The following is a 23,537-nucleotide window of genomic DNA, read 5'->3' on the forward strand; positions in this document are numbered from 1 at the left end:
AGGGGAATAGCTGGGTCAAATGGTGGCTCCATTCCCAGCTTTCCAAGAAATCTCCATACTGCTTTCCAAATTGGCTGCACCAATTTGCAGTCCCACCAGCAATGTACAAGTGTACCCTTTTCCCCACATCCTCGCCAGCACTTGTTGTTGTTTGACTTCATAATGGCTGCCAATCTTACTGGAGTGAGATGGTATCTTAGGGTGGTTTTGATTTGCATTTCTCTGACTGCTAGAGATGGTGAGCATTTTTTCATGTACTTGTTGATTGATTGTATATCCTCCTCTGAGAAGTGTCTGTTCAGGTCCTTGGCCCATTTGTTGATTGGGTTAAGTAGCAGCCACAGGTGTGGAGGGGACAGCTTCCGGGTCTCGGCAGCAGAAATACTTTACAGACTGGTCAAACCACAGAGGAAGCCAGTGGCCACCATCTTGGAGAGCTGACGTGACCATCCCTGTTTTCGACTGACCGCAGCTCAGTCCATTTACATCTTGACCTCATCGAGAGCTATCCTAATTCACATTCTTGACCCTTGGTTGCTTTATCTGGCACCCCATTTCACACTTATAACATACTTTGAGTTACCACCATTGGTAACTCAAAGAAGTTGTTTCTGTCTGAAATTTGCAAAGAGACTGACAATAAGCTCTTTGAGGACAGACCCACTTCTTATTCATCTTTGTATCTTTTTTGGATCCTGGTAATTTAACTAAAATATGAAGCATACCATGAAAAGTGCTATAATAACCCTTGTTTCTTGGCTCATTCTTATCAGGAGAGTTCTCCCAGGAGATAGTATTGAGGATGGCTGTTATTAGTGAATTTTTTCTCTGACATAAAGTATCAACCTTTCAATTACAATGTGTAAGTGTTTAATTTTTTTTTTTGTAAAAGGTTAAGGACCACACCTAAATTACAGAGCATAGCAATGTGCCCTAGAGATTGCTTGAGCCTGCATCTGTTGGTAATAAATAGCATTGACAACTGGGAATTGTTGAGGCCCATGGCATCAACTACATTATGATCATTGTGAAATATTCCCTGTGTATCTCAAAGGGTCACTCTCTCATGGATTAAGAAAAGCTAACACCTAGGACAGTTGGCAACCTGCATTTATGTAATTGTTGCCTCTCTATAAGTTCTTAAAGGTCCCAGAATTATTCTCATCACACTGCTTGTGAGTTTTCTTCTTTCAAAAAACTCCAAATTCTTTCATGAAAATCCTAGCAGAGAATAAGGGGAGAGAGTGACAAGTCAACTCCCTGGTTTGAAAGCTCCCAACCATGCCTTATCTCTTCTCAATTACTGTCACACAATGACACTTTACCCCCAAGCTAGACACTTGTGTGACCCTTTGATTCCCATGTCTGCAGATTCCCAGGTGTCTCAACCACCACCCATCCTCATCCCATCATGAAAGATCCATTTTCTCTGTTGGCATATGATAACATCCTATTCAACCCCACATTTTTGTCATAGTTTATTTTAGAATTTTAATCTGATCAGGTTTCTCTCTCTCTTTTAAAAAAAATTGTTCTAATTGATTATAAATGATAGTAGAATGCATTTTAACACATCATACATAAATTGAGTATAACTTCTCATTCTTCTGGTTGTACATGATGTAGGCTCACACTGGTTGTGTACTCATATATGCCAATAGGTTTTTAGTGTCTGATTCATTCTGCTATCCTTCCTTTCCCCATAACCCTCCCCTTCCTTTCACTGCCATCTGCCTAATCTGAAGTATCTCTATTCTTCCCCAGCCCCCTTCCTGCATTGTGAATTACCATCCATATATTAGACAAAACATTCAGCCTTTGGTTTGGGGGGGTTGGATTATTTATTTAGCATATTCTCCTGTTCCATCCATTACCCACAGATGCAATGATTTCATTCTTCTTTACGGCTAATATTCAATTGTGTATATATACCACACTTTCTTTATCCATTAATCTGTTGAAGGGCACCTAGGTTCATTCCATAATTTAGCTATTAAGAATTGAGCTGCTGTAAACATTGATGTGACTGCATCACTGTAATATGCTGATTTTAAGCCTTTTAGGTATAAACTGAGGAGTACAATTGCTGGGTCAAATAATGGTTGCATTCTAAGTTTTTTGAGGAATATCTATTTGGCTTTCCATAATGGATGTACCAATTTGCAGTCCCATAAACAATGTGTACCTTTTCCCCCACATCCTTGCCAACATTTATTGTTGCTTGTGTCCTTCATAATTGCCATTCTGACTGGAATGAGATGAAATAGTTTTGATTTTCATTTCTCTAATTGCTAGAAATGTTGAACATTTTTGCATATATTTGCTGATCAACTATATTTCTTCTGTGAAATGTCTGTTCAGTTCCTTAGACGATTTATTGATGGGGTTATTTGTTTTTTTGGTGTTAAATGTTTTTTGAGTTCTTTATATAGCATGAAGGTTAATGTGGGCTGGGCATGTGGCTCAGTGCTTAAGTGTACTTGAGATCAAAAACCCTGGTAAAAGCACAAAACAAAATGAAACAAAGAAACAAACTAACAAAGCCACATAGAAACCTAGATTCTGTTTTTATATCCCGAGGATTAAATTATCAGTTTTGAAAACACTGCAAATAATTCCTCTTAGTTATAGCCAGCATAATTACACATACATTTCCTTTTAGAACATTTGTCCTTCACAGACCTGCAACCTGCTTAGACTATCTGCAACTTATTTAAACTTTTAGCTTTTGAGCTTTTGGCCTATTTTTTTTTCCTATTTTGAAATAATCCAGTCATTTTACTTTAGGACAAACATCATAATTTATATACAAAATCTTTCCTAATTCATAAGCACTTTCTAAAAGATATATCCTCATCCTTTTAACTTTCTTTGTATTTTTCCCCTCAACATTTTGTTTGAAATAAGAGAAAAACTTGTTCTGTCTTTTTTCTCTCTTAAATTTAAATTTACAGGTTGAAACAAACCATATAAATATTTAAAATTTAGAGAAATTCCTATTTTTAATAAGATACAATACCACATTTTTTCATATTGTCATCAAAATGCACGTTAAGAGTGTAGGTCTTTCTCTCTTTCTCTTTCTTTCTGTATAGAATTGCAGATGTTAATTCAAACATTAACTCTTAAAAGCCCCTTTTTATTGAACCCAGGGACACTCAACCACTAGCCACTAATCCCAGCCCTTTTTATATTTTATTTAGAGAGAAGGTCTCAGGAAGTTGCTTAGGTCCTTGCTAAATTGCTGAGGCTGGATTTGAACTTGCAATCCTTCTGCCTCAGCTTCCCTAGCCACTTGTATTACAGGCAGGTGTCACTGTACTTGGTAAAGCCTTATTTTTTAAGTAAATATCCAGGAAAGAGCAAAAGTAAGTTGTTTTCCTATATATCAATCATTTATAAACATATATTTAATAGATATTATTATCAGGAAGCTAAGACTACTTGAATTTACATTTAGCAATTGATTTGTCATTGTTGATATATATATAAATGATTCAGATGTTTTGTCTCCATTTATAAACTTTTACCTTCTCATATTTACCTAATTTGCCTATTTTTTTAATTACTCATGAAAACCAAGATATCAGACCAGCATAGTTAAGAAATTATTTCTTTGTTATACCTAAAAGTTGATATTGTATTTGTTGGCATTGCCCCGGCTCCAAAGACTAACTTCCCCATCCCCCAAGAAGAGCCTCCCAATAGTGAGCCCTGCTGGCTCACATGATCCTTACCCACCAATCAGACTAACCCTGCTGGCTCACATGATCCTTACCCACCAATCAGACTAGCCCTGCTGACTCACATGATCCTTACCCACCAATCAGAAAGCACCCCATGCCAACTGACAAACCTTTCAACCATTAAACTGTCTTAACTGTCAAACCACCCCCGGCTCTATAAATATGCAGAGCTGTTCCTCAATAAACAGGCATTTTCTCTGATGACAAGCCTTGTTCATTCTTTCATTGGTGCCAAAACCCGGCAGGGGGAATGCGTCACTGCTCGAGGGCCCCCTCTCTCAAGGCTTGCCATCCTCCTCCACTTTTTTAAGCACTGCTACTACTCACACAACACTGGCTCTTCAATAGGTGAGTTCCTCTATGGGATATCCAACTTCAGTCGGGCTACACAAGGGCTTTGACTGTGATCATCCAGCAAACCTCTGACACCCAACCTGGAGGAGAGAACGCACCCCACCACGACCTTCATGGTCACGGTGGACTCTCTGGAGCCTGGTTCATGAGCAGGAAGTACTGAAGGGTGGAAGAACAGGTACTGCTTCCTCTCTCTCTCTCTCTCTCTCTCTCTCTCTCTTAACCACCCTTGTCCCTCTCCTGACCTATGGGGGCCTCTTCTTCCCTCCCTGCAGACTGCCCCTTATTAAATTCTGCACACAAGATTGGCCTTACTATCAATTAGATAATCAAAGACAATGGCCCCTAGGAGGATCCCTAGATTCTGCAATTCTCAGAGATCTGTTTAACTTCTGTGAGCACTCGAAATAGTGGAAGGAGATCACCTATGTTGAGGCTTTTTCTCTTCTTCATTCTCACCCCGACCTATCTGGCAGATGAACCCCCTTCCTACCGACCTCCCCCGTCGACTCTGTCCAGCTTCTCAGGTGCTCCTCCTAACTTGGCTGACACCTTTAGTCCCCTCAAACTAGGTCCCGCTCCCTAGTCCCACAAACCATGGCCCCCTTAAGAGAGGTTGCTGGACCTGAGGGCATTATCTGGGTACATGTCCCGTTCTCTATGAATGACATCACGCAACTCAAGTGAAGGTTGGGCTCATTCACCACAGAAGAGAGTTTCAGTGGGTCCTCCAGGCTTATAGCCTCACTTATATGTTATTGGCTAATACTTTCCTTCTTGAGGAACGTACCAGAGTCTGGGAACTTGCCAGAGCCCATGCGGATGAAACTCACTGAGTTAATCCCAATCCCCCTCTGGGGCCACTTGCTGCCCCAGATCAAACTCCCGACTGGGATTATAATATACAAGCTGGCATACAGAGTAGGGACTGATTCTCTGCATGTATTATTGCTGGGCTCAAAAAAGCATTACATAAGGCCATCAATTTCCAAAAATTACAAGAGACCCCATCGGAATTTCTGGATTGGCTTATGAAAGCCCTTCAGCAGTAACCTAGATCGTGAAACCCCAGATGGCCGTCATGTCCTTATGACATTTTTCCTCTCGTAGAGCTACCCCGACATCCGGGCCAAACTAAAAAAGCTCAAACAAGTTCCTGCCACCCCCAGACTGAGAAATTTCAGATGCTCACCCAGGTCCTGCAGGATGCTTCCTCAGGTCGCCGCCCATCACTAACCCCCTCCCCCCCGGGTGCCTGCTTCAAGTGTGGCAAGGAGGGACATTGGGCCAGGGCAAGCCCTGCACCATGCACTCCATGTACCCCATGCCCTAAATGTCAACAACAAGGTCATTAGGGCTCTGACTGTCCTAGATCCTGTAGGAGGTCTATGGCCAGGGAACCCTCCGACCTTCTGGGCATGGCAATCAATTGATGGCCTTGGGTCCTTGTCCCTGGCTGTAACCATCAATAGACAGGAACCCAGGGTGTGGATTCAGGTGGATAGGTGCAAGGTTGACTTTCTCCTTGAAACCGGGGCTACCTTCTCAGTCCTGACAGAATTCTGGGGCAAACAGAGCCATCCACCTCTCCTATTGTCGGGGTAGGAGGAAAGACCATCTAACCAAAAAAGACTCCCCTATTACTCTGTTCCATAGACAACTTCCCATTCTCTCAGACGTTCCTACTTATGCCCCAATGTACAGTTTCTTTGCTCAACCGAGATATTCTCTCTAAATTCAATACAACAATCAACATCCGGGCTCCTGGCATCAGTCAGGCCCCAGAATTTGCCTGTTCATCTTTTCTGGCCCTTTTGGCAGAAGACTGGCCATTCTGCTCCACTTGTGAGGCTGACATGAAGCACCATACTAAAAAGGACCCTTTCCCTATGAACCTGGTTGACCCGATTGTATGGGATACCCACACCCCCTCCACCATTTCCTGCCCACCAGTTAACATTTATCTCAAAGATCCTAACACCTTCCCCAATCAGGCTCAATACTGCTTGTCCAGAAAAGCTCTTCTGGGCCTACAACCTATTATTCAGGACCTTCTTAGCAAGGGGTACCTCCATCCTTCTCATTCCCCTTACAATATTCCCATACTCGCAGTAGAAAAGCCCAACAGGTCCTATTGCTTAGTTCAGGGCCTACGACTCATCAATACTTCCATTAGGCCCATACATCCTTTGGTTCCCAACCTGCTGTCTCAGATCCCCCACACTGCCACCCACTTCTCAGTCATAGATTTAAAGGATGCTTTCTTCTCCATTCTCCTTGCCCCTGAATCACAAGATCTTTTTGCCTTTACCTGGACAGATTCCACCACCAGACATTCTCAACAACTAATCTGGACTGTCCTTCCTCAGGGATTTCAAAATAGTTCACACCTTTTTGGATAAACCTTGGCCTCTGACCTCCAATCTTTTCACCCCCAGTGCCCCGAATACCCCTCTTGCAATATGTTGATTATTGTCCAGCAAATCTCTTTGCCTACCTGCAGGGAGGAAAGCATCCCACCACAGCTTTAAGGCTACCGTGGCTCTAAGGGACTCCTTCCTTGGGCAGATTCGAAAGTCCCAGTCCTCTCACCTTCAAGACTCGGCCGCTAGAGAGACACTTACCCTCCCCTTCCTCTCTCTTGCCCTGCCTCTCCCCTCTTTCTGGTCCTGGGAGTATCTGGCCTCTCCAGGAGGGGTCCCAAAAAGCCTTGGCCAAGGTCTTCCATGGCTCTGGCTCCGTCCAGGATGAGATGTTCGACTGCCAGGATTCAGTGACGACCAATCTCTGCAGTTCGAACCTGCCACTTAGGCACTCCTGATTTTTTGGCTCTAGCAGGGATGCACCTTTTGCCAATAAATCAGTTTCCTCCTTCTCTGTATCCTCTTCCCTCCTCCTTACATGGGTAATGTGTCCTCTCTGCCGGTCGACTCTACCCTACAATCCCTCTTATATCAAATATAACACCCATACCTGGCCCACTTATCCCTTAGACAACCAAAGCAGATGGACCCTTTTTGGGTCCCTGGATCTCTCCATTCTAAGGGATCTCTACAATTAAAAAAATGGGTAGAGATCACTTATGTCCAGGCTTTCTTCTTGCTCCAATCCAATCCTGCTCTCTGCACCTCTTGCAAATCTCTACAAATTCGTCTAGCCCATCCAAAGGATGCTCAACAGATGATACAGTTCTCCTACTTTCTTGGCCTTAAAGGGATATCGGGCCTCTACACAAAAGGCACAAATAGCATGTAAAGAGGTCACATATCTTTCAAGGGAAAAAGGCCATTACAGTAGACAGAAAACAGCTTATTGTGTCTATACCTACACCAAAAACCAAAGATGACATACTCTCCTTTTTGAGTTTGGCTGAGTACTTCAGGGCCTGGATTCCTATCCCTCCATTCTAAGGGAATTTATCCCTCCTCATCAGGCTGCTATATAATCTGGCCGAGGGCCTCCAAGATGAACCCCTACTCTCAGTGGTAGAGAAGCCCTTTAAAAAGACCCTCCTCCAGGCACCTACCCTGTATCTCCCCGACCTCTCCCAACCCTTCACCCTCTATGTACATGAGAAACAGGGACAAAGTCTGGGCATTCTGGGTCACAATATGGCCTCACATTTGCATCAGTGGCCTACCTATCCAAACAGCTCGACCCCACCATCAGGGGCTGGCCCCCATGCCTCAGAGCCCTAGCAGTGGCCCATGACCTCCAGAAAGAAGCATACAAGCTTACCTTTGGCTCCCCACTAACCATCTCATCTCCTCACCATCTAAAGCATTTCCTCACTTACAAGGGGCTACAGTCACTTCCTCTTTCCAGGGTTCTACCCCTCCTTGTCTCATTCCTTGAAAATCCCTCCATCTCTTTTAAGTCCTGCTCTCCATTAAACCTCCCTCCTCCCATCTTCTCCCTCACAAGATCCTTTCCACAAATGCCTGGAAATATTAGAGATGATTTTACCCTGCCCTACCACCATTTCTGAGGGACCTCTGCCCTCTTTGGACCTCGTCTGGTCCTCAGATGGTAGCTCCTTTATATACAAAGGGGTTAAAGTGGCAGGGTATGCTGTTGTTTCCCTCTCATCCATCATAGAGGCAAAACCTCTCCCACCCAATACCACCACAAGCTGAACTCATAGCTGTCACAAGGGCGTGCGAGCTAGTGGAGGGAAAAACCCTCTCCCTATATACAGATTCCAAATATGTCTTTCATATCCTGATCTCCCACATAAGCACTTAGAAAGAAAGGGGGCTATTGACCACCAGAGGGATGGCAGTCATTAATTCCACACTTATTTCTGGCCTATTACGAGCCTCCAGGCTGCCTTTGCAACTGGGAATAATCCATTGCAAGATCCATCAAACTGACTCCTCCCTTACTACTATGGGGAATTCCAAGGCTGATCAAGTGGCTCGATCAGCCGCCCTACAGAGCTTTACCCACCAATCAGACTAGACCTGCTGGCTCACATGATCCTAACCCACCAATCAGACTAACCCTGCTGGCTCACATGATCCTTACCCATCAATCAGACCAGCCCACTGGCTCACATGATTCTTACCCACCAATCAGAAAGCACTGCATGCCAACTGACAAACCATTCAACCATTAAACTGTCGTAACTGTCAAACAACCCCTGGATCTCTAAATATACAGAGCTGTTCCTCAATAAACGGGCATTTTCTCTGATGACAAGCCTTGTTCGTTTTCTCAGTATTTAAAACAGAAAGCAATGGACATTGCATCTTAAACACCTAACAGAGATAAACATAATCCTAAATGGCCAGCAATCTGGGAAAAATATTAATAATTTTAGACATTTTATTAACTTATTTATTTATTTGGAGGGGCGGTACCAGGGAGTGAACTCAATGGCACTTGGCCGCTGAGCCACATCTCTAGCCCTACTGTTGTATTTGAAACAGGATTTCACTGAGTTACTTAGTGTCTTCCCTTTGCTATGGCTGACTTTGAACTCAAATCCTCCTGCCTCATTTTTTGGAGCCACTGGGATTACAGGTGTGAGCCACTGCTTCTGGCTAATTTTACACATTCTGAATTTAATGATATCAACAAATTTAAATTAGACATTTATGAGATGTCTACTTCTAATAAATTCTACTTATGAGAGAATAATATGGTAATATATACTTACTGACTTATAAAATGAGAATTGAGAAAAATTACATTCACGAGAAACTGAATCAAGCCAGGGTCATCTATTCATATGACTGTTGTCATTTGGATATGGGATGTTCCCAAAATTCTCATGTGTCTGTTGACTCCATTTGACCAATTTGCACCAGTTTTATTCATAATGATAGATTTAACAGCACTACAAAACTTATTTTCTTGATGAAGTTTAAGATGCCTTGAATTGGGTAGGAGATTCTGTACTTAGAAAGTAAGAACTCTAAGTACCTTTCTACATTTTCTTTTCCTTTTAAAAATTATTTTCCAAAATGCCTCTTCAGTTTTATTCAAGGGAACATTTACTGTTGTACAATCATGCTCTGGTGGTCTACTTGTTTACAGGATATTCAAAAATAAAGGGACTTTGAAAGGTTTTCATTGAGTATAACCTGCCATAATATGATGCAAACTATGCTTCTCTATGATAAATATAATACACTTTTATTCCATGCAGCCTATACAATAATGCAATTTAGTCTAACACACTTGACCCTAATTTTTAACACTTCCATTGTTTAAAAATACGCATGGGAATAAAACCCTATATACTTACAATGCACCTAGAGTGCTTTAATAACAACTATTTTTTTGTTTTAGATTTTTTACATATTTGTTATTCTCATTTAGTACCCTCTTTAACCAGAATCTCATAACTCCTTCATTTTTGTAATAACATTTAATTTCCTTCTTTTACATATAGTGGCCCTGCTAAAATAGAATATAACATCTTTCATATGATAGGAACCAACAAAGAAATTTTTCTTTAACTCCCTCTTTACATTTTATGGTAAGTAGCCAGTGGAAAATGCATTTATAGATCATTTCTAGGAAAATTGTAAAGCTAGTGACTGACTTGTTTCTGCCTATATGCAGTCTCTTTGTTTTATTAGCAATGGGCAAAGTTACTATTCTGTATTTAGTTGCATCCATACTACATATGATCAAATTATTTATTACTGCACTATATCATGTAGAATATAATCACAAATCTTAAAGACTTTAAGGCCTAGTCAAAAGACTAATAATAAAAATAATTAATAAATAAGCAATGAAACTATCATGGGCAGTTATTGTGAAAGTTCAAAGATTTACATCTGGTTATGAAAAATGGGAAAATGTCTTGAAGAAGATGACATTTGAACAGAACTTTAAGGGCTAATGGCATTTAACTGTTTGGGTTGGAGGTAGAGAAATGCACAGGCAAGGTATCCTAGCTGCAAGGGGGCTACATGGTAGTTCAAAGATATTCAACTGTCAAATCCGATTGTCATAAACAAATCCAGTTGGGAACACACATTAAAGAGCATGTGTCAAAGGACCGTGACTCTATCTCCTTGTGTTCCTAGTATCTATTGCAATGAAGAACATATATGGTGAATGGTGAATGGCAATGATAGACAAAATTAAAATGTGCATTAAAGGTTTTTTTTCTTTTAGTTATAGATGAACATAATATCTTTATTTTATTTACTTTATTTTTTATGTGGTGTTGAGGGTCTAACCCAGTGCCTCACATGTGCTAGTCAAGTGCTCTACCACTGAAACACACCTCCAGACTAAAATTGTTTTCTCTTTAAACTAGAATGGTAGTAACAGTATACACCAACATTTATTATTATTGAGGCATTTAGGCTAAGGCAGGTGTGTGACAAGTTTGAAGTTCCAGGAAAGCAGGAATTGCATGTGGAATGAGTGGGAAATGTGTTTGGGGCCATCTAAGGGAAAGTTTGCAAGCTATCATATGGCCTCTATACTGCACACACCCTAAGTACAACAGGGAATAGGACATCCTAAGTACAACAGGGAATTATTGGCCATGACCTAGTTCTATGGTACAAATGAGTGGGCAGTATGGGGACAGCTCAGTGTGGTGCATCATGAGATCACAGTGGCAAGTGGTTCAGAAGACTTAGGACCCTGCCCTCATTTTTCTACTTGGTGTTCACCTAAAGGCTCATCCTTGTGAACTGTAGAGGGAATTGGGGGGACATGGAAAGATGGAAATTCTCCATGGTGGGGAAGTACAACCCTTAGGGACATGAGAACCTGCCACAGAACAGAAGAGTGTTGGTTCTGTTATGCCTGATGAAGAAAAGGAAGGGATGGTTAGCACAGAATGTTGGTGAACATGATGTGCAGTCAAACACTTCGTCTATGTCGATGGCTGCTGCAGCCTCAGTGCCTTCTTCATTCACCTCCACCACACTTTTGTGCAGAACTTTGGATAGACATAGGTCTGTCTCAGTTGACATTGCAGAGAAATCAGCCTGGCCCTGTTGGAAGGCATCAACCATTCCCAAATGCTGAAGCACAGACTCCATGTCATAATCCCCCTGCAGTTTAAATCTCAGAAGGAGAACTTCTAATTCAATATTCTGCAAAGAGGCTGCCTTGGTCCAGGCTATGAATTTCTCAAAAGTAAGGTTATTTTCCACCTGAAAGTCCAGAATCACAGGTTCATATTCAGACTACGGCATGTATCTATGGAAACACAGACATTTCCTTGAACACTCCATGTTGACTGTCCACACAGTATGGGCAACTCCTTCAGCTGCCCAGAAGCTTGTGAGGGTTCTGACTTGTCAACCACCCCGTGTGCTATCCCATATGTGATTTCCCTGCAGGAAGACTGTGGCTGCCCCTCCTTATCCATCCACTAGCAAACCATGTTTATTGTGAAAGTCATCTAGACAGGTCAATGATGCTTTTCTAATTGTATTTATTGGTTTGAAGGAGGCTTTAAGTTTTAACACAATGAACCATTGCTGGCAAGCTAAAGAGACTGGGAAAAGGAAGGTCTCTCAGTGTGAGTCATTCCAGGAGGCCTAAGGTGGAATGAGGCACTGTTTGTGGAAACTCATCATCACAGGTAGGGACCTAGAGAGAGGGAAAGCCCATGGGAGCTGCTCTGCTCACAGAGACCCTTTAGGTCATCACAGTGCACTGCCACCCTTGAGAGGACAGTTGACTCTCTTGCAATAAGGATCATACCACAAGGAAACAAGGAGGACAGGAATGGGCCATTTGGGCTTTGAGTTGGAGATACTGTGAAAGAAAGGGCATGGGGTATACCTGATTCTTCCCACCAAAATTCTGAATTCAAAGGTATGCAGCCCCTCCTGACTCACCACACTGAGGTCCATGTGCTCATCTGGAAGCAGGATGATCATGCTCAGCATCTTGACAGCATAGAGCAGCTCCACCACCTTTGTCTGGGCCTCACTGTTGTAGATGAAGTTAAAATTGGCTTCTGGCCACATCATCTGAACTGTCCTTTCCTCCTCCTGAGAAGAATGACCACATGAGCACAGCATTTATAACAGTATGAAAAGGAGAAAGAAAACTCTCAACTTTTCTGTGGTCCAGCACTGTTAGAAATTAATAAATAGTTATCTGAAACATGCCTTATAAAGAAGAGGGGAGTTTAATACATACAAGCTTCCTTATTGTATTACATTGTATTTCAAGGGATTAGAGAATTTAGTAAATATTATAATATCTGTTTTAATTAAAATTATAGCTCACAGTTGACTAGGGCCTTTGCTACTCATGTTTAATGATACAACGCGGTGAATGCTGAATCAATAATTAGTTATGATTAACAATAATTCAAATGTGAGTTTTTTTTTAAATATATTTTTAATTGTAGTTGGACACAATATCTTTATTTTATTTATTTATTTATATGTAGTCCTGTGGATTGAACCTAGAGACTTGCATGCACTAAGAGACCACTATATCATTGAGCCACACTGGTTTGATGTTTGAAGCAGTCCCTAAATTCTGATTCAGGAAGTGTGTTTTCACACTCCCTGTTTGCACCCTGCCTTGTGTCTGATATATATATATATATATATATATATATATATATATATATATATATGTAGCTTCATTTGCTTTCTATGTAAGCAACTTGTGTCTATAGGAAGATATTTGTGTCCAGAATGAGATTTAACCATTACATGTATGAGAGTTCATCAGAGGCAGTTAGAGTGCTAATAGGATGTAAAACATAATAGATAGCAAGTATTATTTATTTGCATCATTTTTTCAATGAGTTTATAATTCATTAAAAGAGATAATAAGTTTTAAATTATTATTAAACACTTATACCTTTGCAAAGTTAAATTTTCTACTCAATTTCTTCATCAGACAAGCATAATTTTTGAAAGTCTCTCCCTACCTGGTTTATTTGAAAGCCATTTCTTCCATGCATGAGTTGTCAAAAGGCTTGTCCCACATTCCTTGGAAGTAGATGGCATTGACAAGAATAAGCCTGACCTGCTCATCAATCGAGTTCGCTGGTAGTTACTCTGGAATTTTACCTTCCAAGACAAGCACAAACTCTCTCAGTTGGTTCTTCTGAATCCATGGTGAATAATCATGACACGATGTCTTGGAGATCCAAACATTCTGTTTTCAAATGTGCTGAGTTTGGATGATAGGTATAAAAGTCAAAAATCCCAGCTATGAGTGGTATTCATGATGACAGACACTGGAATAGCCACCAAGTTGATGATGGTGAAAGACTTCAAAGTCACTGGAGGAAAGCAGGTTGGGACAAAGCTGAAGCTTGACACAAGGTTAGAAAAAAAGACAAGCAGCAAAGGAGAGAGGGGCTGGGTAGGAGCTGACACTACCTGCTGTGGTTAAGAGCAGCTTCAGGTCTAAGGCCCTTTGGTCAGGGCCTAACATTGTACAGCTACAGTTCTAACATTGTACAGCTACCTGCAACATTCCTGAGGCAGCCAGAATTGAATAGCTCCAGATCAGAGACATAGGAGGAGTTTCTGGAAACTACAGAAGAGATTTTATGATTGCACCCTCCTGGCACCTGGAATCCCTGGAACAGATAATGATTAGGGTAGGTGAAGGTATGTCCTTCTTTCCCTGTATATCAAGTGGTATGTTTCCAAGGAACTAAGAGCATCCCTGCCAATTAGCTGTCCCTTGAGGGCATAAAAATAAAAGTTTCCAAGAGGAAATACTGGAAAGAAGTATCTGTATTTTTTTTACTATCTCATATGTTAGCTAAAATATGTTCCTGTTGGTGTGTAAATGCCTGGATAGTTCAAACATCAAACCATTATTGATCTTGAGGACCAAGGTTAGAACTTGTCACACTCTAAAACATAAATGAGTATGTTTAAACCTCACAAGCAGCATGTTTTCAATCTGTGGAATGGATCAGCCCTGAGAGAGGCTCTGTAGTTGACTAATCAAATCTAGGCTTCTCAAGTCTGATGAAGGGCACTTAAGTGAGAGATAGGAAAGAAAAAGTAGGAGAAGTCATATTAACATGTAAAAGTGGGAGAAATGAAGTACAAACTGACCCCAGGAAGAAGAGGGCCAAGGGCATGACTTGGGAAGATTTGGCCATTGATCTGTTCCCATAGAAGACAGTCACCTGCTGTGTGAACAATACAGGCCAGTGACATGTAAAGTATTACATGGGAAATCTGACCTATGAGTTTCTGTTGACACTTGCATCAGCCATTCTAGCCCTGGGAAAAACAGACAGTATTAATTGTCTGGTTTTGAAAACCTGAGCATTGATCAGATCTTCTGTGAGACACTAAGGTTCACAGGCACCAAGAAGCTCAGCCAGGCAACCTTGCTCTGATGGTTCTGCAACACAAGTGACATTAGCAGTGAGGAGGAGAGGTAGAGGAGAGAAGCAAAGAGAACAGAGGTGGGGTGGGAGGAGAGTGAAATAACTTATAATCCTGACCTTTTGTCTCTTTTGAGACCCAAGTATTTATATGCTCCCTGGACTTCTCTGTGTCTTTGACAAAGGACAGCAGTTCTAGCTCCGAGTGGTAGATCTGAGGACAGGACTCCTTAAATGTCTTTGGAGAGAAATAATTCAGGTGGCCAGGTTGCTCAATAAAATGACAGTGAGCTTCAAAGCATTCTGAATGCTAGCTTTAGGCTATTCTTAAAATTAAAAACATGATAAAATCTTAAGCTACTTGATGGTGAAACATTTTAGTTTGTTAGGATGTATTTTTTAAGCCTTGAAAAACCAGAGATAATAAATGAAATTTGAGACATTGCCTAAATTGAAATAATATAAGTTATGATTGTAGAATTGGGGTCTTTACCAAAAATAGTTTACTGTGAGTTTCTCAAGTTCTCTAGAATATTGTTCTTTTTTTTTTTTGCTTGATTTCTCAGTACTGGGGATTGAGCTCAGGGCCTTGAGCATGCTAGGCAAATACTGTACCACTGAGCTATGTCCCAAGGCAGTTTTCCATTTTTTTTTTTTTGGGACAAGGGTGTCACTAGGTTGCCCAAGATGGCCTCTAACTCCCCATCCTCTTGCCACAGCTCCCAAATGTGTTATCCTGTCTGGTCTCTAGGGTCTCTCTTCTGGGTTGTACATTTCCAGGTATTTTAAATACCACTTTTATTGTTCTGTTGACTCAACTTGATGAGAGGAAATCATAGGTCTTCTCTCCAAAGAGCCTGTTGGCTGTTGTAAGCAAATACTTTGAACCAGGGTTGTTCACTTGATTGAGAAGCATCTGGAAGCCCTAGGGATGTCTTCCTCTGTGTTTAAAGACATTGCTTATGAAGGAAAGCAACAAAATTCTCTCAAGTTGGATCTTGGTCTCCAAAAGAATTTGTAAGCATTTTTTTTTCTTCTCAAATACTGCATAAATTTATCCTTTGAGAGGAAGTTGATTCTAATTCAGAAGTGTCACTGGTGGGATAGGTGGAGAGAGGGGCCAGGAGCCTGCTGAGTAAAAGATACAGGTTTTGCACCTGCACAGAGCTCTCTGCATAGTTTAAAGATGAGTGATAGAAAAAAAGTACAATGGGCAAGAGAGATTCAGAAAAGGGACTATTCTTAAATCCTGCATCCCACACACACCATAAATTAGTCAGAAGTAGAGAAAAACTTGCCTCTATTTATGTGCAAAAAGATGCAGTTCAAAATACTAAAATAACTTGCCTCTATTTATTTACAAAGAAGATGCAGTTCAAAAAACTAAAAGTCCAAGAAAAATTTGGACAGGAATGCAATCACCATGATAATATTTGAAAGGAAATGAAAGTATAAAATGAGCAATATGATTGATAAGAATAAATAAGTTCTTAAACAGTATCCTAGAGAGAGATATAATATATGTATTATATGATATTTATATTTCAATAAAGGTCATATTACGTCACAAGAAGAGTTTCATTGACTCTGAAATACACAAATGACACAATTCATATTCAACGACGTTAGTGATGGAAATAAAAAATCAACAACACTATAAATAAAACCAACAACATGGAAATCAACCTACTAACTAATTATTAAAAACAATTTCTAAAGAAATAACTCTCTATGTAACAATAAAATAACTAACATGCTGTCTATTTTTTTCTTTAGGTTTGCTCAGTACTAGCTTTTGATATTGTATAAATAAACGACAGAGCAACACAACTTTGGGACTCAATCTTAAATGACAGTACTAAAAAAAGCTATAAAACTAACTTTTCTAGAATTTGTAAAATGACTTCCATTTCCCAACATAATTAAATTTAAACTACATATATTTTCTCAGTCTTCCAGTTGGTCAGCATACCTGCTTTCTTAAGTAGATATTGGCCAGAAAATAACAAGAAAAGGCTTATCACCTTGTAAAGATGTACAATCAAATTGCCAAACCTGTTGTATCAGCTGGACTGCCCTCTGCTGGATTATATAAGGCATTCAGCTAATAGGTCAATGTGACTTGGTCTGACAAGTTAATTCAACAGAAAAAAAAAAAGTAAATATCTTATATCTCACACAAATTTTAGTTTCCTGAATAATTTACAACCAAAAGGAAAAACCTTTTAGTAAATTAATTTTTACCATGAAAGAAATTGGCAGAATTACAATTCTGTAAGTCACCAATTTGAATCATTTTGGAAATTGGTAATGGAGGTTTTTGTAGTTTCAGTCTTTTCAACTTTGGAGGCAGATCTGGAACAACAGTAGTAACAGGCAGAAGCAACAGGCATAATGGAATGGCAATCTTTTGGTAATTTTTGTGTATTAACATACTCATATTTTTGTTAGTCTATTCATTCCATAGATGTTTTCTCATGCATAAACATGAGTCACAGTGGACACATGCGGAGTAGCTCATATCTGTTAAGTCTCTTGTCACAATAAGCATTAGAACTTTTTGCTATTTTGAGTAGCAAGTTGTTTTTCCTCTGTGGCTCATGCCCAGGCCTGAGATTTGCAGTACTGTAGGACCAGTTTACCATCACTGCCCAAACATCCCTCATCTGGGGGAGGAGCAAAGGACTGATTTCCATAAGTGAACAACTGTTCCAAGGCCACAAGTTTAAGGAACTTCTTGATGAGTCAATGCATCCTTACATGGTTCAGGTTCTCTCTACAACCCACATTTTGTTTTCATTATAGGGATGACCCATAGCCTTTAGTAGGATGTCCATTTTTATCTTGTTGTCACAGGAAGGCTCCTCTCCCTGAAAAGACTGCAGCAGAATATGGGGGCTCTGGAGTGGTTGTATCTGGAGTGACATCCATATGTCCTTCATGCCAGCAGCAGCAGTTGAAGAGAGTTTCCACACTGACCTTGATGATTCTAAATAACTTAAACAATAAAATGTTTCTTCTCTTTTAAAGAATGATTCTAAGTAAATATTTAATATTATATTTAAATATGTGACTTATAATTTAGAAAATAAAATGTTCTATTACCAACCCAAATAATTTCATCAAAAATAGTCAAACAGCATTAATTATTATAATGATACAAAGGAAATAATGATATAACTAAATTCCCAATGCACAATGTTAGAAAAGAGCAAGAAAAAATCCTAAGGAATTTAGGGAAAAACGCAAAATGCTCAATGAGTCCAAGACTTGATCCTTTCAAAGAAAGCACACATATCTACCCAACATAGACAGATAGCAGCAATTTTAAGACAAAAGAAACAAATACTTACAAGAAAAGTTATAAATGAAAAAGGGATTACACAGTAACCCCTGCAAACAACCCACACAACATCTCACTGGAGGAAACTCCTCACCTCTCTCCTTCCCTTCATTCTATACCTCCTCCCTGAAATGTTCCAGGCTCACCACTCCTTCCTTACAGACCAGTCCCTCCTTCTCAATGACAGGCAGGCTTACCTGAGCCATCTGGACCTTGGTATTGCCCTTTGCCCTGAGGAGGACCATGGCCAAGGCAGAGGAGATGCTCAGGGGAGGAAAAAAAACACATTTTGTGAAGGTCTGTCTTGACACAGCATCTTCAAAACCTGGATGGCAAAGGTGCCATTTGCTTTTGAAAGAGAATCCATGATGCAGGGTCTGGGGGCAAAGAAGACAGAGAAACACAATGAAATGGGGCTGAGGACACTGTGTGTGGTCTCTGCTCCACTTTCATTTTTCTTGTGAATTCAGAAAATTTCTGAGTACCAGCAAAAGCCATGGGAGTAGATTAGACATGTGAGGAAGGGGCTGGTGTCTGTAGAACATCAAACTGTCAAGGAAAAGAAGAGCAGAAAAGCATGCAGAGAAGAACAGAAATTGACAGGTCAAAGAAAGAAGAATGGATGACTAGTCAAAGCAAGAGCAAGGAGGTGCTACTTGTAGACAGAGAGAGAGAAGTGTAAACACCATGGGGCAGCTCTATGCAGTGAGACCCTCTCTCACCAGGGGCTGGCCTTAGATCCTGGAAAACCTCTCTGACAACATCCCATTTCTCAGAGATCCCCCAAACCCATGTCCAAGCCTGCCTTCAGCCCCCTCCCAAATTATTCTACCCCACTCCACTTCTCCAGCCCCTGTAATCCTGTGCCTAGTACAGACCACATACTTCCTCTGCAGAGCCTCCAATGTCCATGACCCTGAGATCCCCAGTACCATTAGCCCCTGCTCACTAAAATGAAAACCAAGTGGGATGGGGAGTCTAAGAACATGGTCTTCCCCCATCAGGACCCCAGATGGATAGACACACAGAATACTGAAAGGGAAGATGGAAGTGCTATCTTGATCCTTTAAGCTCTCCCTTAAATCTCTAGTGGCCCTGGGGATAAGCTCAAAAATGCCTTTCTAAATGACTTCCCATCTGCCTGGCCCCATACCCTGCTCCAGCCTCCCACCTCTCACAGCCTTCACCTCTACCCACCCTGACCCTGTTAATCACCTCTGAGCCTTGGTAAACAGTGATATCCAACTTAAAAGGCTCCCTACTCCATGCCTGTCACCAGGCTCCAATCACTCCCTCCTCCCTCCTAGGCTCAGCACCAGGAGACCTCTGATGTCCTAATCTAGTTCTCCCTCCTCCCCAACCCTGACTCATCTCTCCTTATTATAATTCCTTGTCTCATCCATTGTTGGATCCATAAGACTGGCTGCTCTTTGCAGGAAAGGTGCCTGGAATTCTGATTCTAAGCACCTGCAAGTATGCTCAGAAAACAGCAAGAGCTCCATCGATTAGGGGGAATTCTCAGATAAATAAAGGGTGCACTGGTTTTGAACTGGACTCTGGAGATTTTAAAAGCACAGAGAAGAGGTAAGGCAGAAGTCATGCTGTGACTCCCTGAGGAGAGAGGAGAGGTGAGAAAATAGGGCCAGTAGGTGGGAGTGGTGTTGGAGCATGAACACCCACTATGGTGAGGGCCAGGACCAGCCAGGGGCAGGAAACAGGTAAGCAGAGAAGCCAGGATGCTGTGCAGCACATTTGTCTTCTTGGAATCCTACTAACCTTCTCTGCGACCATGCCCAAGCAAGGTCCAGCAGCACAACTGACTCCTATGATCTCCCAAGAAGCTGTTTTTCTAAACACAGAAATGACACTGCCTTTTGGGATTCTCTTTTCTCATCTCAGCCTCTGGCATCCCTTCTCCCAGTGGTGGCCTGAGGTTTCTTACACTTGCCTGTCTTGGTCCACTGTCACTTCAGCCCCTGCACAGAGAAGTTCTCACCTGCCACCTCCCACACAGTTCTCTCCCTCAGGTTTCAGTGTTGCCAGCCTGGTGCTGACTTCTGAATCACAGGACCAGGATCTACAGCTGTGCCTCTCTCATGTCCACTCTGGGGCCTCTGCACTCCCAGAATCCTTTATTAGGCATGTTTAGCTGTCGGAATTCCTACCTTCCAATCAGCGAGTCACTGCCCCAGGGAAGAAATTCAGTATGAACTGGGTCATGATGGGATATGGTCGCCTCCCTGCCCAGGGATGGGTCACTAATCCCCCTGTTCTTGTTCCCCTAGCCTGGCCTATGTCACCCACTGGTTTGCACTGAAACACCAAGGGAGACACAGCATGTTTTCTAGAGGATTCTGAAAGTGAAAGTACTCTAAAACTGACCACCAAAGGCAGGCTGCAAGTCTCCTGGGAAAAACACAGTAGTGACTGGGGAAGGACACAAAACCTACAAATCTGGGCTTCCCTACTGACAGAAAGCAAAGACAGAATGACAGGCTCAGGTTTTAGGGGAAGAAAGTCCTGTAGGTTTGTGTTCTGAGCCTTCTGCCTGACACAAAGGAGAGATTCAGCTAGGTGGAATGTGTCCCTTTCCCTTATATGCTGTTGGTGGGAATGTAAATTAGCCCCATCACTGTAGAAAATGGTAAGGAGTTTCCTCAGGAACTAAAGGTAGTGCTACCTACCACATGATCCAGTTATACCACTCTTCTTTGTGTACTTGTGAAGGAATCAAAGTCAGCATTGTACAGAGACAACTGCATACCTATGTTTGTCCCAGCACTGTTCACAAAAGCCAAGTTATGGAATCAGTGTAGGTGCTCATTAGGAGATAAATTGATCAAAATAAAAAATTTGGTAAGTATATATTTAAAATAGAGTTTTATTTAGCCATAAAAAGGAAGGAAATGGGATTTGCAGGAAAATTGATGAAACTTGAAAACTTCATGTTAAGCAAAATAAATCTCAGAAAAACAAGTATCTCATGTTTTCTTTCATATGTGGAATCTAGGGAATAATACAAAGTGACATGAAAGTTGAAGATGGACTAATTGGGAAGGTAATGGAGGGAATTGTACAAGGGGGGACAAGAGGGTGTTACAGGTAGGGTGGATTCAGTTAGAGTACTTTATATGCATGCATGAAATTGCTACAATTACACAACTTTTTTGCATAATTACTGTGCACTCATAATTATTTAAAAACAAATTTTTAAAAATGTTGTTTCCAAAGGCTGTGTATATAACTTAGTTTTAATGTGCTTGCCTCATATGCACAAGACCCTGGCTTAATCCCCAGCATCACAAAAATAAAAATATCAACTTTGTTTTCCAGTTTCTCCACCACTCATTATTACCAGTGCAGCACCCTCATACAGAACACAGTGTCCTAAATCTGAGCAGTTGATCTCTTTTCCAACTTCTGGTGCTTAGGCTGTGGAACTGGTGTATAAGCAGTCCTACTCCTCATTGACCATATGACAGAAACAGAGACTGAATCAAAATGGCTCAGGACCTCAAGTGTGTCCATCAGCAGGTTCAGAGGCAGGGACCACCTGGAGCACATTGGTTTAGTAGTTCATGTCATCCAAGGTCCACACTCTTCCCCAACCCTCTTTGTACCAGCTTCAAGCACTTAGAAATACTACATGTTGACATGTTGTTCCAAGAAAGAGAACAGACCAAATGTCTCTTCCTCTGAAGCAGGGAGATTTTCCTAGAAGCTTGTCTATCAGCAGATACCTTTTTTTCAAATTAAGAAAAATTGAAAGTTAGTTTTCTCTCCTGAGTGCCTGAATTAGGGTGAGGCAAAACATTTATCAGGCACACTTTCTTAGGTGCTAACCCTCCATTTACATGACCCCGAGAATAAGGGCTTCTATAAATTTTCACTGAAGGTGCCATGGCATTTTTTAAAATAACAGCTTTATTCCTTGGCACATACCTGTAATCCCAGCAACTAGGGAGGCAGAGGCAGGAGGATCTAGAGTTCAAACCCAGCCTCAGCAAATTAGCAAGACACTATCTCAATAAAAAATATAAAAATGTCTAGGGATAAGTTTCAGTTTTTAGGTGTCCCTGGCTGTAATCCCTGTATACAAAAGTAAATGAATGGATAAACATGCAACTAAAGAGATAAATAATGCTTGTCAAAAGATAAATATGTATAGTATAATATTGATAAGAGAAGGAATCTGAGACATTCTAAATACAGTTACCAGCAGGATGGAGGAAAGAAATGATAAGAGTTTAACTGATAGTTTCAAGCTAAATCAAGAAAGAAAAAAAGAACTGCAGCATATTTCTTTCCCATATTTTTAAGACCAGCCATCTAGACAAAATTTTATTCTGCTTATAAACTCAACCAACCAAGAGGTTATAGAAATGTGTCTCTATTGACTCTCTTCCTATCCCAGGTCATATCCCTCTTCTCTCTATCCATTGTAGATTTAATGAAAGTAATCTGCACCTCCTGATCCCTGGATTTTTATGACAAAATATCTTTAGATCCAGTGGACATTTTTCTAGTGTCTTAGGGAATTTGCCCTATCACCAGGCTAGCAACATGCACAGCTTGACAAACCCATGTATTTCAGAGATCTCTTCATCTCAAAATTATGGTTTAACAGTATTCACCCCTTTAAATCCTACAATTCAGAATATTCACAGAGCTGTACAACTGTCACTACTGTCTGAGTCCAGAACATTTACATCACTTCAAAAACAAATGGGATACTCATTTATAATTATTCTCCAGTCCCTCCTTTCTCCCTGCCAACCTCTGGAAACCACTAATCCATTTTTGTTCTCTATATATTGGCCTATTGAGAGTATTTCATGTAAGAAATAATGTAATATGAGGTATTTTGTTACTGCCTTCTTTCACTAACCTGATATTTTCGAGGTTCATCCTTGTTGGTTCAAGGTATGGGCATTTATCTCTTTTTGTGTTGGAAAAATATCCATAATAATATTGAATGTATATACGTTTATTTTTAAGTTCATCAATTGGTAGGCCATCAGGTTGTTTTCATCATCTATCTGTTAAGAATAATGTTGTTATGAACATTTGTGTACAATTTTTTGTAGACCTATTTTCTTGAATTTACCTTGAATATAGACCTAACTCTGAAATTTCTTGTTCATATGATAACTCTGTATTTACTTCTGGTGGAACTACCAAACTAATTTGCAAAGCTACTGCACACATTTAAATGCCCACTAGCAATGAGAGTTTTAGTTTCTCCATGTCTATTATCTGATTGTTGCTATTCTCGTGGGTGTGA

General features: G+C 40.8%; 2 pseudogenes; both read right to left on the bottom strand.

Moving 5' to 3' along the window:
- Positions 1 to 11,329: 11,329 nt before the first annotated feature.
- Positions 11,330 to 18,681, bottom strand: LOC107133698 (annotated as a pseudogene).
- Positions 17,383 to 18,219, bottom strand: LOC125614804 (annotated as a pseudogene).
- Positions 18,682 to 23,537: the final 4,856 nt, after the last annotated feature.

Source organism: Marmota marmota, unplaced genomic scaffold, assembly GCF_001458135.2.
Source record: "Marmota marmota marmota unplaced genomic scaffold, marMar, whole genome shotgun sequence".
In the NCBI taxonomy this organism is placed as follows: domain Eukaryota; kingdom Metazoa; phylum Chordata; class Mammalia; order Rodentia; family Sciuridae; genus Marmota; species Marmota marmota.